The sequence below is a fragment of the Carcharodon carcharias genome, chromosome 4, assembly GCF_017639515.1.
Source record: "Carcharodon carcharias isolate sCarCar2 chromosome 4, sCarCar2.pri, whole genome shotgun sequence".
NCBI classification, from domain to species: Eukaryota; Metazoa; Chordata; class Chondrichthyes; order Lamniformes; family Lamnidae; genus Carcharodon; species Carcharodon carcharias.
Genome location: NC_054470.1, coordinates 161,856,725 through 161,871,502, shown reverse-complemented (window position 1 = coordinate 161,871,502; position 14,778 = coordinate 161,856,725). Strand labels below are relative to the sequence as shown.

The 14,778-nt window shown below is 43.0% G+C and overlaps 1 protein-coding gene across 2 annotated transcripts in view; it reads left to right on the top strand.

Annotated features, from left to right (window-relative positions):
* The window catches only part of ap3b1a (adaptor related protein complex 3 subunit beta 1a), a 338,438-nt gene that overhangs the window by 274,352 nt on the left and 49,308 nt on the right, over positions 1-14,778 (top strand). The gene's annotated exons all lie outside the window — the stretch shown is intronic.

The window sequence follows — 14,778 nt, the reverse complement described above, 5'->3', positions numbered from 1 at the left end:
TGTGCACAGTGGCAGCAGTGTGTACCGTCTACAAGGTGCATTGCAGCAACTCGCCAAGGCTCCTTCGACAGCACCTTCCAGACCCACTATCTCTGGTTCCTAGAAGGACAATGGCAGCAGACACATGGAAACACCACCACCTGCGAGTTCTCCTCCAAGCCACACACCATCCTGACTTGAAGCTATATCAACGTTCCTTCACTGTCTCTGGGTCAAAATCCCTGAACTCCCTGACAGCAGTGTGAGCGTACCGACACCACATGGACTGCATCGGTTCAAGAAGGCAACTCACCACCATCTTCTCGAGGGCAATTAGGGATGGGTAACAAATGCTGGCTTAGCCAGTGACACCCACATCCTGTGAAAGAATAAAAATATTGAAGATCTCTTTCCCCACAAAAAGAAACTTTCTCTCTCCATACTTTCATAATTTCATAAGGTCACCCCTAAACTCCTTTTTTCAAGAGAAGAGGCCCAACCTGTTGATCCTTTCCTGATATGTACACTCACGCATTTCTGGTATCATCCTTGTAAATCTTCTTTGCTTCCTCTCCAGTGCTTCTATGTCCTTTTTATAATATGACTGACATTCGATGGATATGCAGAGCATTTTTTCAAAGTTTGTAAATAACGCAGAATGTGGAAATATAGTTAATGAGGAGAATAGTAACAGACTTCAGCAAGACATGGGCAGATTGGTAAAATGGACAGAAACATGACAGATGAAACTTGATGCAGAGAGGTGTGAAATGATGCATTTTGGTAGGAAAAATGAGGAAAGGCAATATGAACTAAATAGTACAATTTTCAAGGGGTTGCATGTACACGAATCATTGAAGGTGGCAGGACAATTTGAGGGAGCTATTTAAAAAAGCATAATGGATCCTTGGCTTATTAATAGGGTATAAAAGCAAGGTAGTTATGCTAAAACTTTATAAAACATTGGTCAGGCCTCAGCTAGAGTACTGTGTTCAATTCTGGCACCTTTTGGAAGGATGTCAAAGCCTTGGAAAAGGATGCAGAAGAGATTTGCAGGAATGCTACCAGGGATGAAGGACTTCAGTTATGTGGAGAAACTGGGATTGTTCAAAATCATAAAATAGAGGAAATAAATAGGCAGAAGGGTCAGTAACCAGAGATCACAGATCTAAGACAATTGGTCAAGGAACCAGAGATGATATAAGGAAACATTTTTTACCCAGCCAGTTGTTGTGACCTGGAATACATTAGCTTAAAGGGTGGTGGAAGCAGATTCAAAAGTACCATTTAAAAGAGAATTGGATAAAAACTTAAAAGGAAAAAAAATTATGGAGCTATGGGGGAAAAGAGCAGGTGAGTGGGATTAATGCATTAGCTTTATCAAAGAAGCACAATGGGCCTAATGGTGGTCTCCTCTGCTGTATCATTCTATGATCTATGCTCTCTGAAGATGTTGGGTCGGATTTTCCAGCCCCACCCACCACCGGGATCGTCCACACCTTTAGCTGGGCCACTGAATCTCCCGCAGTGGGTCCTAACACAACGGGGCCAGAAAATACCAGCTGTTATTTGAGAATGTTTTCAACACTTTCAGTTGATTTCTGTTATTCATGTGTTTGCAATCCTACTTTTTTTCCTCAAATTCTCTCTCCTTCCAGTGGTCTCACCCTGCTGTCTTTCCCCAGGCCTCCATGTTTGCTGAATGGGTGGGATCTTGGAATATCTACTCACAGTAGAACTCTAGCAGTACAATGGTCTATGGCAGCCTTCAATTTTGTGAGACAATGGTTTGTGCCATGGTTCTCAATTCTGTGTGAAGCATCGCCTGGTGTAGCTCAGGAGACCCACACTGGCATGGCAGTCTTGCCACATTTGCTGCAGAGGACACAGTGAGCTGAGAAGGTGCACAATTGGCTGGCCTCTGTTTTCTCTGGGCCCTTTTCTCTGCCAGCTGAGCTTTTTGTTTCTGCTCTCCTCTTCCAGTGCCCTTCCAAACAGCCAGCCTTGAGAGGTCACAGCCTCAGTGGCTGTCTCCCAGTTGGCGGTGTCAACATCCACCATCTTCATACCTCACTTGCAAGGTGGCCTTATAGCAGAGATATGGGCAACCAGGAGGTCGTGACCTAGTGGTCAGTTCACCATACGGAATATCTTTGCGTGTGCGGTCATCATCCATCTGATGAATGTGGCCGTGCCAGCGCAGATGATACTGGCTTAGCAATGAGTGTATACTTATGGAATTAGCACACTCCTGGACCTTTGAGTTGGTGACATTGTCCCGCCAAGAGTTGCCAAGAATATGTCTGAGACAGCAAAGGTGGAAACTGTTCAGCCTTTTCTCCTGCCTAGCATGTGTTGTCCAGGTCTCACCACTGTAGAGGAGTGTGCTGACGACGCAGGCTTCATAGACTTGCAGTTTGGTGTTCAGTCAGGTTGCTGTTATTGCACACTGTCTCTCTTACTCAGCTTGCAGATAACAGATTCAGATGTTGTTGATTTCAGCATCAAGTGACGTTGCTGGTGATTGTGGAGCCTAGATATGTAAGGCTTTCGAGAACCTCCAGCGTCACATTGTCAGTGCTGCTAGATGGTGGTATGGCAACATCCTGGACCATGACATTTGCCTTCCTGATGCTTATGGTCAAATCAAACTCTTTACAGGCGTGAGAGAGTCTGTCAATTTGCCATTGAAAGTGTTCCTCAGTTGGTGCGGCATCGTCAGTGCAGGGCAACTCTGAGGACTTGATGCACCTTTGTCTTGATCTTAGGCGAGTAAGACTGAACAGCTTTCCATCAGTTCTGTTAGGAAAGTGGACACCTTCTGTGGATAACCTGAAAGCATTTGACAGCAGCAAATATGCCAAAGAGTGACAGTGCCAGAACACAACCCCACTGCAGACCTCAAAGGTTCCAATGTTGCCCTGTAATCATGTTGTCTTGGAAAGAGGAAATCACATTTAGCAACTTTGGCGGGCAGGCAATTTTCTCCAGTAGCTTAAATGAACTGCCTCACAGTTAAATGCCTTGAAATTAAATAGTGATCTCCTTTGTTCACAGCATTTCTCCTGCAGCTACCAGGCAGAGAAGATCATGTCAATTATTATTCATTCATGGGATGTGGGTGTTGCTAGCTAGGCCAGCATTTATTGCCCACCCCTAATTGCCCTGCTCAGAGAGCATTTAAGAGTCAACCACATTACTGTGGGTTTTGGAGTCACATATAGGCCAGACCAGGTAAGGGTAGCAGATCTCCTTCCCTATAGGACATTAGTGAACCAGATATGTTTTTATGACAATCGGCAATGTTTTTGTGGTCATCATCAGACTTTTAATTCCAGATTTTTATTGAATTCAAATTTCACCATCTGCCATGGTGGGATTTGAACCCAGGTCTTCCGGGAATTACCCTGGGTCATGTGGAATACTAGTCCAGTGCCAATACCACTATACCACCACCTCTCCCTTGTAGATCTTCCAGTTCTGAAACCACACTGGGATTCTGGATAGATGTGTTCAGCCAGGATCTGCAGCCTGACGAGGGCAACATGGGTAAATACTTTTCCCACCATGGTCAGCAGAGAGATGCCTGGATAGTTGTTGCAATCGCTCCAGTCACCCTTATTCTAGCACAGATTTGCAGTCGTAGCATCGTGCATATCCAGGGGCACTGCCCCCTCCCTCCAGCAGAGACAGAAGCTTGCATAAATGCTGCAGGAGTGCTAGTTTCCTGTGTTTGATGAGTTCAAACAGCACCTGGAACTTAGCAAATGGAAAGTAAGTCAATAGTTTTGCTAATTTCCTCCACCGTGGGTTCTGTATCCACCTCCGCCATGATGGGCAGGCTGCCTATGGTGTCAAGAATACAACTCAAGGTAGTGTTCCATCCATCTCTCCAACTGTTCATTGCAGTCAGGGATCACCTCTTTTGCCTTTTGTTTTCAGTGAAGCAGTTTTCTATGCTGATGGACCTGTTGCCTTTTTGGTCCATTCATGCATGGCCCAGACATTCCCTATGTGAAGGGCAGCTGGATATTCTGGCAGAGTTGTAATCAGTAGTCATTGGTGCACTGCCCAGCAGTCTGTTGGACTTTACTTTGAGCAGCTCTTTGAGCATCCAGAGTTTTTCTTACTCTGATCTCTTTTGCAGTTAATGAGCTTGGTTCCCATCACAGTGGCGTTAGCCTCAAATCAGTCAGCACTTCTCCATGCTTGCTTTGCATGTGTTGAGAGTGCGGTATTGTCGATGGTGTCACAAAGTATGTCCTATTTCACTTCTGCACTCTGTGTGGATATGCTGGAGACCACCTGTCCAATCGAGTTACAAAACTGTTGGTTTTTATATGGGTAGGCAGTATGGCTATACGAGGACAGCCTCTCTGCATTAAATTAGAAACTTTAAGGATTGCATCCTAACACCAGGGAGTGATCTGTATCACAGACAGCATTATGGCAGCTGTGTGTGTTGAGAATGCTGTTTAGAGAGTCAATGCCTGATGATGATCAGATCCAGTTGGTGCCATTGCTCTGATCTAGGTTGTCTCCAGGACACCATGTGGCATGGTTTGTTCTGAAAGAAGGTGTGTGTTAGACGAAACTTGTAGCAGCAAAGCTTTTGGTTCTCATTTATCTTTCCCAGGCCATGATGTCCGAGGTAGGAGGGCCATGCCTTGTGATCAGCCCCCACTCTTGCATTGAAATCCTGCCAGCCCATAGTTATAGATGTTCTGACTTAGGGATTCTGCTGATAACAATGAGAAGCTCTTCATAGAACTGATTCTGTTGTGGAGCACAACATGGGGTGTAGAGACTCCATGTTAACTGGCACTATAAGAGTTGAGAGACAGACGTTCATTTTCTGAACCGTTTGTGGGCAGTTTTATCATCAAGAGCATCGAGTTCCTTACAGTGAAGCCTACACCCTGCTCATGCATTTCCTCTGAAGTCTGTCTTTGCCAGATGAATGTTTAATGTTTTTTCTTTCAGTGACCTGCTCTCGGCGAGCCTGGTCTCATGGAGAAATGTAGGGATTTGTTTTTAATTTATTCTTATTCATGGGATGTGGGCATCGCTGGCAAGGCCAGCATTTGTTGCCTATCGCCAATTGCCCTTGAACTGAGTGGCTTGCTAGGCCATTTCAGAGGGCAATTAAGAGTCAACCACATTGCTGTGGATCTGGAGTCATGTGTTACCAACTAAGGATGGCAGATTTCCTTCACTAAAAGATATTAGTGAACCAGATAGGTTTTTATGACAATCGACAATGGTTTCATGCTCACTATTACTAAGACTAGCTTTTAATTCCAGATTTTATTCATTGAATTTTAAGTTCCATCAGCTGCCTGGTGGGATTTGAACGCATTTTCACAGCATTAGCCTGGGCTTCTGGATTATTAGTCAGTGACGTTACCACTGCACCATGGTCTCCCCCTGGCTATGTCGGATGTTCAGCCCATCAAGTTCCATGTTAGTCACAGCTGTCTTGTGTTCATTATTGACCAATTGCAAGTCATCTGTCAATCTTGGGTACATGGTCCTGATGTTCCAGCTTGCCACTCCTTTTTTTGCCTAGATTGTTTGCTTGCCTGCCTGGTACAATGGATTCTGACCACTTGTTGGCAGAGAATCTAAGCTCAAAGCACCCATCGAAATATATGGACTGCGGCAGGTCATCACCTTACTAACCGGTGGCTGACCAGTGGGACACGATAGTCCCTCCCATTCGAAGATGGCCCATAGCACCCTTTCTCTACGCCAGTCAAGTTGGGTTTATAACTTGTATCTGCTCTCTCATATTGCGCTAATTCTGTGCAGTGAAGCTGGAGTATCCTCTCCAGGACGCAAGCCTGCACAAAATTTACGGAGATCCTGGGCTGCCCAAACATCAGGAGCCCCCCTCTGCCTCACCAGCTGAGTCCAAAGGAAAGCACAGTACTATATTTGATACCAGCTTGGTTGCAGGAGTTACAAGAAAGATGATATATTTAGCCATCATCTGCCTTTGGGTTTCACTCCTTTAGCCCTTTCACTCCTCAGCATTTACCTCTTTAGCCTTCAACTCTCCTGAGGTACCAACAAGGCAGTGGAGATATTTGCCCTTATCTGGGAGCTTGGTTCATGAGTGCCATGGCATGACCACATGCCAGTGGGCCTACACACTGCATGTCTGAGGGCCAAACCTCCCCCAAGTCCCCCTGAAGCTTTAGCCTGGGGCTGCAAGAGACCATTTTATTTTGTCGCCACAGGCAGGCTCAGATTAGGACATGCTGAGGTTGAGATTTACTCATTTGGCGCTCTCATTCATATAGCTGCAAGCCAGCAGTGTGGGCTGGAAATGAGAGTCAAACTAGCACAAAATAGCAGAACACATGACAATTCTCTTCACCCTCACAATGAACACATTACATCAACCTGTTGGACATACAACAGATACAGCAGTACAGTACAGAATTCTATAACCCATATCTTATCAGTCATTTTCAAACACTGGATACGCTCAAGCAGTACAAATTCCCATATCCTGTTGTGAATCTGGTGCCATACTTGTGTTTTTTGTTGATGATCAGGATATATGGCTTCTAGAACAACAATCAGCACCTAAAGATAGATGGTATTCTTCAGATCTCCAGGTCTCATATAACTCAGTACTGCATTTTGACTCCTCAGCTGGATACTGTATACCCTTTTGGCTTCTCTGCTTCATAGGATTTCTTTTTTAACTCTTGAAGAAAATACTGAGAAGGGCAACAAGGATTATCCCTGAAATAAAAACAAAAATAGCTGGAAAAACTCAGCAGGTCTGACAGCATCTGCGGAGAGGAGCACAGTCAACGTTTCGAGTCCGTTTGGCTCTTCGTCAGAACTGAGGAAATATAGAAATGAGGTAAAATATAAGCTGGTTGAAGGGGGTGGGACAGGTAGAGCTGGATAGAGGGCCAGTGATAGGTGGAGGCAAAGAAGAGATTGCCAAAGATGTCATAGACAAAAGGACAAAGGGGTGTTGACAGTGGTGATATTATCTAAGGAATGTGCTAATGGTGACATTAAGGGTAGAAAGCAGGACAAGCAAGTGTCAGATGACCCTAATGGGGGTGGGGTGGGGGGAAGGGATTGAAATGGGCTAAAAGGTGGAGATAAAACGATAGATCGAAATAAATTTAAAAATAGGTGGGAAAAGAAAAATATATTTTAAAAATTATAAATTATTGTAAAAAGGGTGGGAATTGAGAAGAGTGTTCATAATCTGAAGTTGTTGAGCTCATTGTTAAGTCAGGAAGGTTGTAGAGTGCCTAGATGAGGTGCTGTTCCTCCAGTTTGTGTTGAGCTTCACTGGAACATTGCAGCAGGCCAAGGACGGACATGTGGGCATGAGAGCAGCGTGGTGTCTCTTGAAATGGCACACGATAGGGAGGTCTGGGTCATGCTTGCGGAAAGACCGAAGGTGTTCCGCAAAGTGGAAACCCAGTCTGCGTTTGGTCTCTCCAATGTAGAGGAGACTGTATTGGGAGCGCGAATGCAGTAGACTAAGTTGAGGGAAGTGCAAGTGAAGTGCTGCTTCACTTGAAAAGAGTGTTTGGGCCCTTGGATGGTGAGGAAGGGGGAAGTAAAGGGGCAGGTGTTACACCTTCTGTGGTTGCATAGGAAGGTGCCGTGGGAGGAGGTTGAGGTGTAGGGGGTGATGGAGGAGTGGACCAGGGTGTCCCAGAGGGAATGATCCCTGCGGAATGCCGCTGGGGGGGTGAAGGGAAGATGAGTTTGGTGGTGGCATCATGCTGGAGCTGGCGGAAATGGCGGAGGATGATCCTTTGAAGTGGAGCCTAGTGTGGTGATAAGTGAGGACAAGGGGGACCCTATCATGGTTCTGGGAGGGAGACGAAGGTATGAGGGCGGATCCACGGGAGATGAGCTGGACACGTTTGAGGACCCTGTCAACCACCGTGGGTGGAAAACCTCAGTTAAGGAAGAAGGAAGACATGTCAGAGGAACTGTTTTTGAAAGTGGCATCATCAGAACAGATGCGACAGAGGCGAAGGAACTGAGAGAATGGGATGGAGTCCTTACAGGAAGTGGGGTGTGAGGAGCTGTAGCCAAGGTAGCTGTGGGAGTTGGTAGACTTGTAATGAATATTGGTGGACAGTCTATCACCAGGAATTGAGACAGAGGGGTCAAGGAAGGGGAGGAGTAGTCCTGTTTAAGTTAATTGAGCTATTGAGATACATCTTATTCCTTGACTTTGGATTCTCTGAAGAGGGGACCTGTATCAGGTATATAAAATTATTAAGGGCCTAACCAATGAAAAGATAGTTGAGGTGATAGAACTTGGGGCCATCCATTTAATTTGAGGAAGTAGAATGTGAGATTGGATGGACAGATGTGTTAATTTTCTCAGTGGATGATCAACCTGTGGAACAACATTGAAGAAGTGGTAATGAGGATTGAATCCTTGCATCATTCACGAAAGGGTCAGGCATATTTTTGGAAAATTACATGATCACAGTGGAGGAAAGGTAAGATTTTGGGTAATGACCAATTGACTAATTACCAATGGGAAATTGACTAGCAATTTTTGACAGCATTTCTAAATAGACAATGTGTCTCATTTTGCCTCTTACAGGAGGTGGAGGAAGGTAGGATATTGGGACAACATTATATATTATCTGTAAAGAAGCAGGAACTAATTTTTGTATGGATGCACACCTGGCTGCACTGCAGTCAGGTGCTGAGCAATAATGTATCAGTTCATCAGCCACACAGCGAACTATAAGAAATACACTGGAAACTCCAGCATTTTGAGTCTAAAAGTGATTATTTTGAGTTCCTGGTAACCACAAGACATAACAGACGAATACAGTTAAGAAGTGGGGCAAATTTTTTGGGCCCAATTACTTTTCTTATCCTGAAGTGAAAATGCAAACTTATTTCATGATTTCTACTGAGTATTTGTTTGTGCAAGTTTTCCAGTGAATTAATAAATATAATTTAAGAATTAAAAACATTTAAGAAATGTTTAAATTTCCTTTACCAAAAAATGTTATTAAGTAATATTTAATTGCTTCATTTGTGATGGTGGATCATTTGATGCATCTGTCATTATGGATCAGTAGCTTGCTAATAGGACGCAGGTATATGTTTTAATATGATGAGAGCCAAGTATCATCCATCCATTTGTTTTCATGGTCTTTTTTGAATGAGCTTAGTTCCAGTTTATTGTGATCCAGTTGATGGGGGTGAGAGGAAGGATGCATATCAATTTGGAATGGCTAAGTTCACATGGGTAAGTTGGCCTGACAGCTGAAATTCCAGAAGGTCTTTTTCCTAAGAGAGACAGATTCAATTCGTCTGACTGATCGTCGAGGCTTTGTAAGTTTTCCCTAAGGGCCAAATTGGCCAGTTTCGATGAAGGAACAGCATTAGCTACATTCACAAAGATGTCTGCATGCTGGACCCTCCTGAGTGTAAGATGGCATGAATGCGGAGGGATAATGGAGGATGAAATGGAGAGGAAAACTGGATTTATTTTGCTTCTTTGATAAATTCAGTTATCAAATCAATCAATGTAGTTTTCAGGCTATTCTGCAACCTTTTAAAAGAGATTGTGGAGAAAAGCTGTAAGTGCATTGCTTTGATTTATTTTCATGCGGAAATCCCACAGTGATTCTCTCACAGTTAAAACAAATTGTATCTAAATTTTGGAAGTACAGTCTATTTCCTCTAGCAAATGCCAGAAGAGAGCTACATTTGGAAATAAGTGTTCACACATCTGCTTTATTTCTAAGAATGTTGGTTAAACTGTAGATGATGCGCATTTTCCACCATTTACACTATTTGTTTACATTAAATTAATTTGTGCTTTTACCTCCATTCTTTTCCAGTTCTTTAGAGTATAATAACTTGATATGCAAAAGTCTCAATGAAGTTAAAGATACCTATTAGGAAGAGGGTATACAATATCTAACACTGTCTTACTAATATTGCTTTTCTTGCTGTTCTTATTCTGCTGACAAAAGCATGTATCTGTGCTTTCCTCTACTTCTGCAATGACAGGTGAGTGCATGCCTGGCTGCAAAGTCTGCTCTCAACCAGTATTTGTTTTTTTTTTTTACTGCTTTACAAATGTAGGAGAATGTTGCTGCTGCAGATTGCTTTTTCTGTTTTCCTTTTCCTGTGCACTGAGATTTTGGTTACATGTTGTTTGCTTTTATTGTAAGTGAGCCACTTTCCTGATTAGTCAAACAGAACCATCAGTTCATAGAAGAAGTACTCGCTGGGAATTTAAGTGAACCTCAATGGAGTTGTTGCCAAAATTCCTTTTTCTTTCGCTATTTTCCTTCTATGGTTGTTGATTCTTTCTGTGAGTAAATGTGGCAGCTATGTGCTATGTTTAATCGACCAGAAAGGTTACTCTGAATAAGGTTTTTTCAAAAGTTATGTTTTTATGCAATATTCCTAATGCAGTGAGTTCCACTGAGTGGAAGTCAATCTTTCTGTAAAGCACCACGTCGGGATTTCAGACATCAAAGCATGCTGCTGATAAATTGATTTTTTTTTCTCTGCTTTTGGAGGGTTACCTTTAACAATTGTTTCACTCCTTATATTAGCTCTTATGTGCCTGAGTCCTATTTCTGTATTGTCTAATTATAGAATACTGGCGCCACTCAGTAGAAAAAGGTGCTAAAATAATGCCACAGTATAAAGGGTTACTGTGCACTCTGAATAAATGCATGCTAGGTTGAAACAGGATATTCCAGTTTACAATGCTCATTCTCTTTCATTACACATCTAGACATTGTGAACCAACCATAACGTTTATTGGCAAATTAGTTATGTTTATCAAGATTCAACCGCATTACACTTGCAGCTTCAGTGGATTTTCTCCATTTGTTTCAGGGAAATGAGGAAAGTCGTGACATCGAGGGCAAAAATTGTAATTTTCTGTAGTTCTAAATTAGGTGACCTTATTAAATCTAGGACATGGAAATCACAGCTATCCTTCAGCACACATATTCATATTGCATACTTTTTATGGACTAAGAAATCTGAAAAAAATTACTTTCTCATTCATAATGTAATTAACTGGTAATCAAAGGATATCTTGGAGTGTATTGTAATTATGGACAAGCTGAAAATCATTTACATTTCCATGATTTGTGCATGTTTTTGATATTGAAACATGAGTTATTTCAGGGAAAAAAATTGCAGCTAACCTTAACTGCAAGCCATCTAATAATTCTGCTGCTTCACACTTCCCACTATTTACATCTCAGCTTGCCTGTTATAATTAAGAACAGTATTCTGAGAGTCTTAATGAGCAGCATTCTGGACTACTATGTCTATGTTTGAAATTGGCAAGACCGGCATGGTTCCTCTTGCAAGGGCGAGGATTAGACTACAGTAAGTTCTTTGCACTCGAGGGTGGTACACTTATCATAGAATAGTTATCTGCCTTGGCAGGGGCTCAGAAATGTTGAACACAGTTGGCCTTTCTATTGGACACCATAACAATTGAACAGTGATTGTCAACGGGTGAGATGAATGATTTAATGCTTTGGCAGGACAGGTTACATTTTGGCCTTTAAAGTTAAGTAACAGCAACTATTGGGTGCTGCGGATAATAACATAATATAATCCTATAAAAATGTGTTGTCAGGTGCTATTGGTGACAGCCATTCACTTGGTGCTCTGTAAGCTCCATTTATTTAGAAGATGATCATTTGGTACGTATGAAAGCAAGGGTGGTTTGAAAATGGTTTCCAGTTTTATAATGCTTTAAGATCCTGCTTCAAATGCAAATATAGCTACAAGCAATAGGTACCAATCTAGTGAAACATTGTGGGGACCAAGAATAAAAATAAAAACCAAGTGCTGGAAAGATTCAGCCGGTCTGGCAGCATGTGTAAGAGAAGTTCTGAAGACTCATGTTCAACATGAAATGCTGACCCAGTTTTTCTCTCTCTCTCTCTCTCTCTATAGCTGCTGCCGGACCTGCTGAGCATTTCCAGCACTTTGTTTTTATTTCAGATTTCCAGCATCTGCAATATATTGCTTTTATCCAAGGATAAAAAGTTGGGCAGCCTGAATGTAGATTCGACAGCAGTTTATAAACAACTATCACTTGATGCCTTGGAATCTATTCAGAGATAATATCATCCTTGGAGATAAAAGGAAAATATTGCGAATGCTGGGAATCTGAAACAAAAACAAAAATAGCTGGAAAAACTCAGCAGGTCTGACAGCATCTGCAGAGAGGAACGCAGTTAACGTTTCAAGTCCGAATTACTATTCAATTAATGCTCAATCATCCTTAGAGCATTGGGGAATGAACATTGGGATTAATTCACACGTTTCATTTGTTAGCGGCTAGCTGTCAACCAGGACAGCTTTAGGTTTGTCATAGAAACATTTCTATCAAGCTATTGTTGTGAAAAGATCTAATTTCATGATTTAAAAATAAAAACAAAAGATAAAAACAAAAAACTGCAGATGCTGGAAATACAAAACAAAAACAGAATTACCTGGAAAAACTCAGCAGGTCTGGCAGCATCGGCGGAGAAGAACAAAGTTGACGTTTCGAGTCCTCATGACCCTTCAACAGAACAGTTCTGAGTTTTTCCAGGTAATTCTAATTTCATGATTTGTATGTTTTAGGAGTATACCTTTTAGTTTGAGTATTGAAATTTTTAAATATAAGATTATGAAAAATTCCTGGTTCGAGAAGCTGGTAAACAGACCTAAGATAATTGCCATTCAAAGGATGGTCCACGTTTACTTTGAGGTTAGTGTGAAAACACTAAACAACGTGCTCTGAGTTTTGTGGTGGAGACGAATGTCTACAGTTGTATCAGTAGGGAGTTTAAATTATTCATGATTTCCCAGGTCAAAAGAGAGGCTTGGAAGCTACCAGTAAACATGTGAAGGTCTTCATATACAAAAACAGAATTACCTGGAAAAACTCAGCAGGTCTGGCAGCATCAGCGGAGAAGAAAAGAGTTGACGTTTCAAGTCCTCATGACTCTTCGACAGAACTTGAGTGAGTCCAAGAAAGGGGTGAAATATAAGCTGGTTTAAGGTGTGTTAAGGAGGGGTGGGGGGGTGGCGGGGGGGAGAGAGAGAGAGAGAGAGAGAAGTGGAGGGGGTTGGTGTGGTTGTAGGGACAAACAAGCAGTAATAGAAGCAGATCATCAAAAGATGTCACAAACAACAGAACAAAAGAACACATAGGTGTTAAAGTTGGTGATATTATCTAAACGAATGTGCTAATTAAGTATGGATGGTAGGGCACTCAAGGTATAGCTCTAGTGGGGGTGGGGGGAGCATAAAAGATTTAAAAATATTTAAAAATAATGGAAATAGGTTGGAAAAGAAAAATCTATATAATTTATTGGAAAAGACAAAAGGAAAGGGGAAACAGAAAGGGGGTGGGGATAGAGGAGGGAGCTCAAGACCTAAAGTTATTGCATTCAATATTCAGTCCGGAAGGCTGTAAAGTGCCTAGTTGGAAGATGATGTGTTGTTCCTCCAGTTTGCGTTGGGCTTCACTGGAACAATGCAGCAAGCCAAGGACAGACATGTGGGCAAGAGAGCAGGGTGGAGTGTTAAAATGGCAAGCGACAGGGAGGTTTGGGTCATTCTTGCAGACAGACCGCAGGTGTTCTGCAAAGCGGTCGCCCAGTTTACGTTTGGTCTCTCCAATGCAGAGGAGACCACATTGGGAGCAACGAATGCAGTAGACTAAGTTGGGGGAAATGCAAGTGAAATGCTGCTTCACTTGAAAGGAGTGTTTGGGCCCTTGGACAGTGAGGAGAGAGGAAGTGAAGGGGCAGGTGTTACATCTTTTGCGTGGGCATGGGGTGGTGCCATAGGAGGGGTTTGAGGAGTAGGGGGTGATGGAGGAGTGGACCAGGGTGTCCCGGAGGGAACGATCCCTACGGAATGCCGATAGGGGGGGTGAAGAGAAGATGTGTTTGGTGGTGGCATCATGCTGGAGTTGGCGGAAATGGCGGAGGATGATCCTTTGAATGCGGAGGCTGGTGGAGTGATAAGTGAGGACAAGGGGGACCCTATCATGTTTCTGGGAGGGAGGAGAAGGCGTGAGGGCCTTCACCCTCCATCACCCCCTACTCCCCAACCCCCACCTATGGCACCACCCCATGCCCACGCAAAAGATGTAACACCTGCCCCTTCACTTCCTCTCTCCTCACCATCCAAGGACCCAAACACTCCTTTCAAGTGAAGCAGCATTTCACTTGCATTTCCCCCAACTTAGTCTACTGCATTCGTTGCTCCCAATGTGGTCTCCTCTGCATTGGAGAGACCAAACGTAAACTGGGCGACCGCTTTGCAGAACACCTGCGGTCTGTCTGCAAGAATGACCCAAACCTCCCTGTCGCTTGCCATTTTAACACTCCACCCTGCTCTCTTGCCCACATGTCTGTCCTTGGCTTGCTGCATTGTTCCAGTGAAGCCCAACGCAAACTGGAGGAACAACACCTCATCTTCCGACTAGGCACTTTACAGCCTTCCGGACTGAATATTGAATTCAACAACTTTAGGTCTTGAGCTCCCTCCTCCATCCCCACCCCCTTTCTGTTTCACCCTTCCTTTTGTTTTTTCCAATAAATTATATAGATTTTTCTTTTCCAACCTATTTCCATTATTTTTAAATACATTTAAATCTTTTATGCTCCCCCCACCCCCACTAGAGCTATACCTTGAGTGCCCTACCATCCATTCATAATTAGCACATTCATTTAGATAATATCACCAACTTCAACACCTATGTGTTCTTTTGTTCTGTTGTTTGTG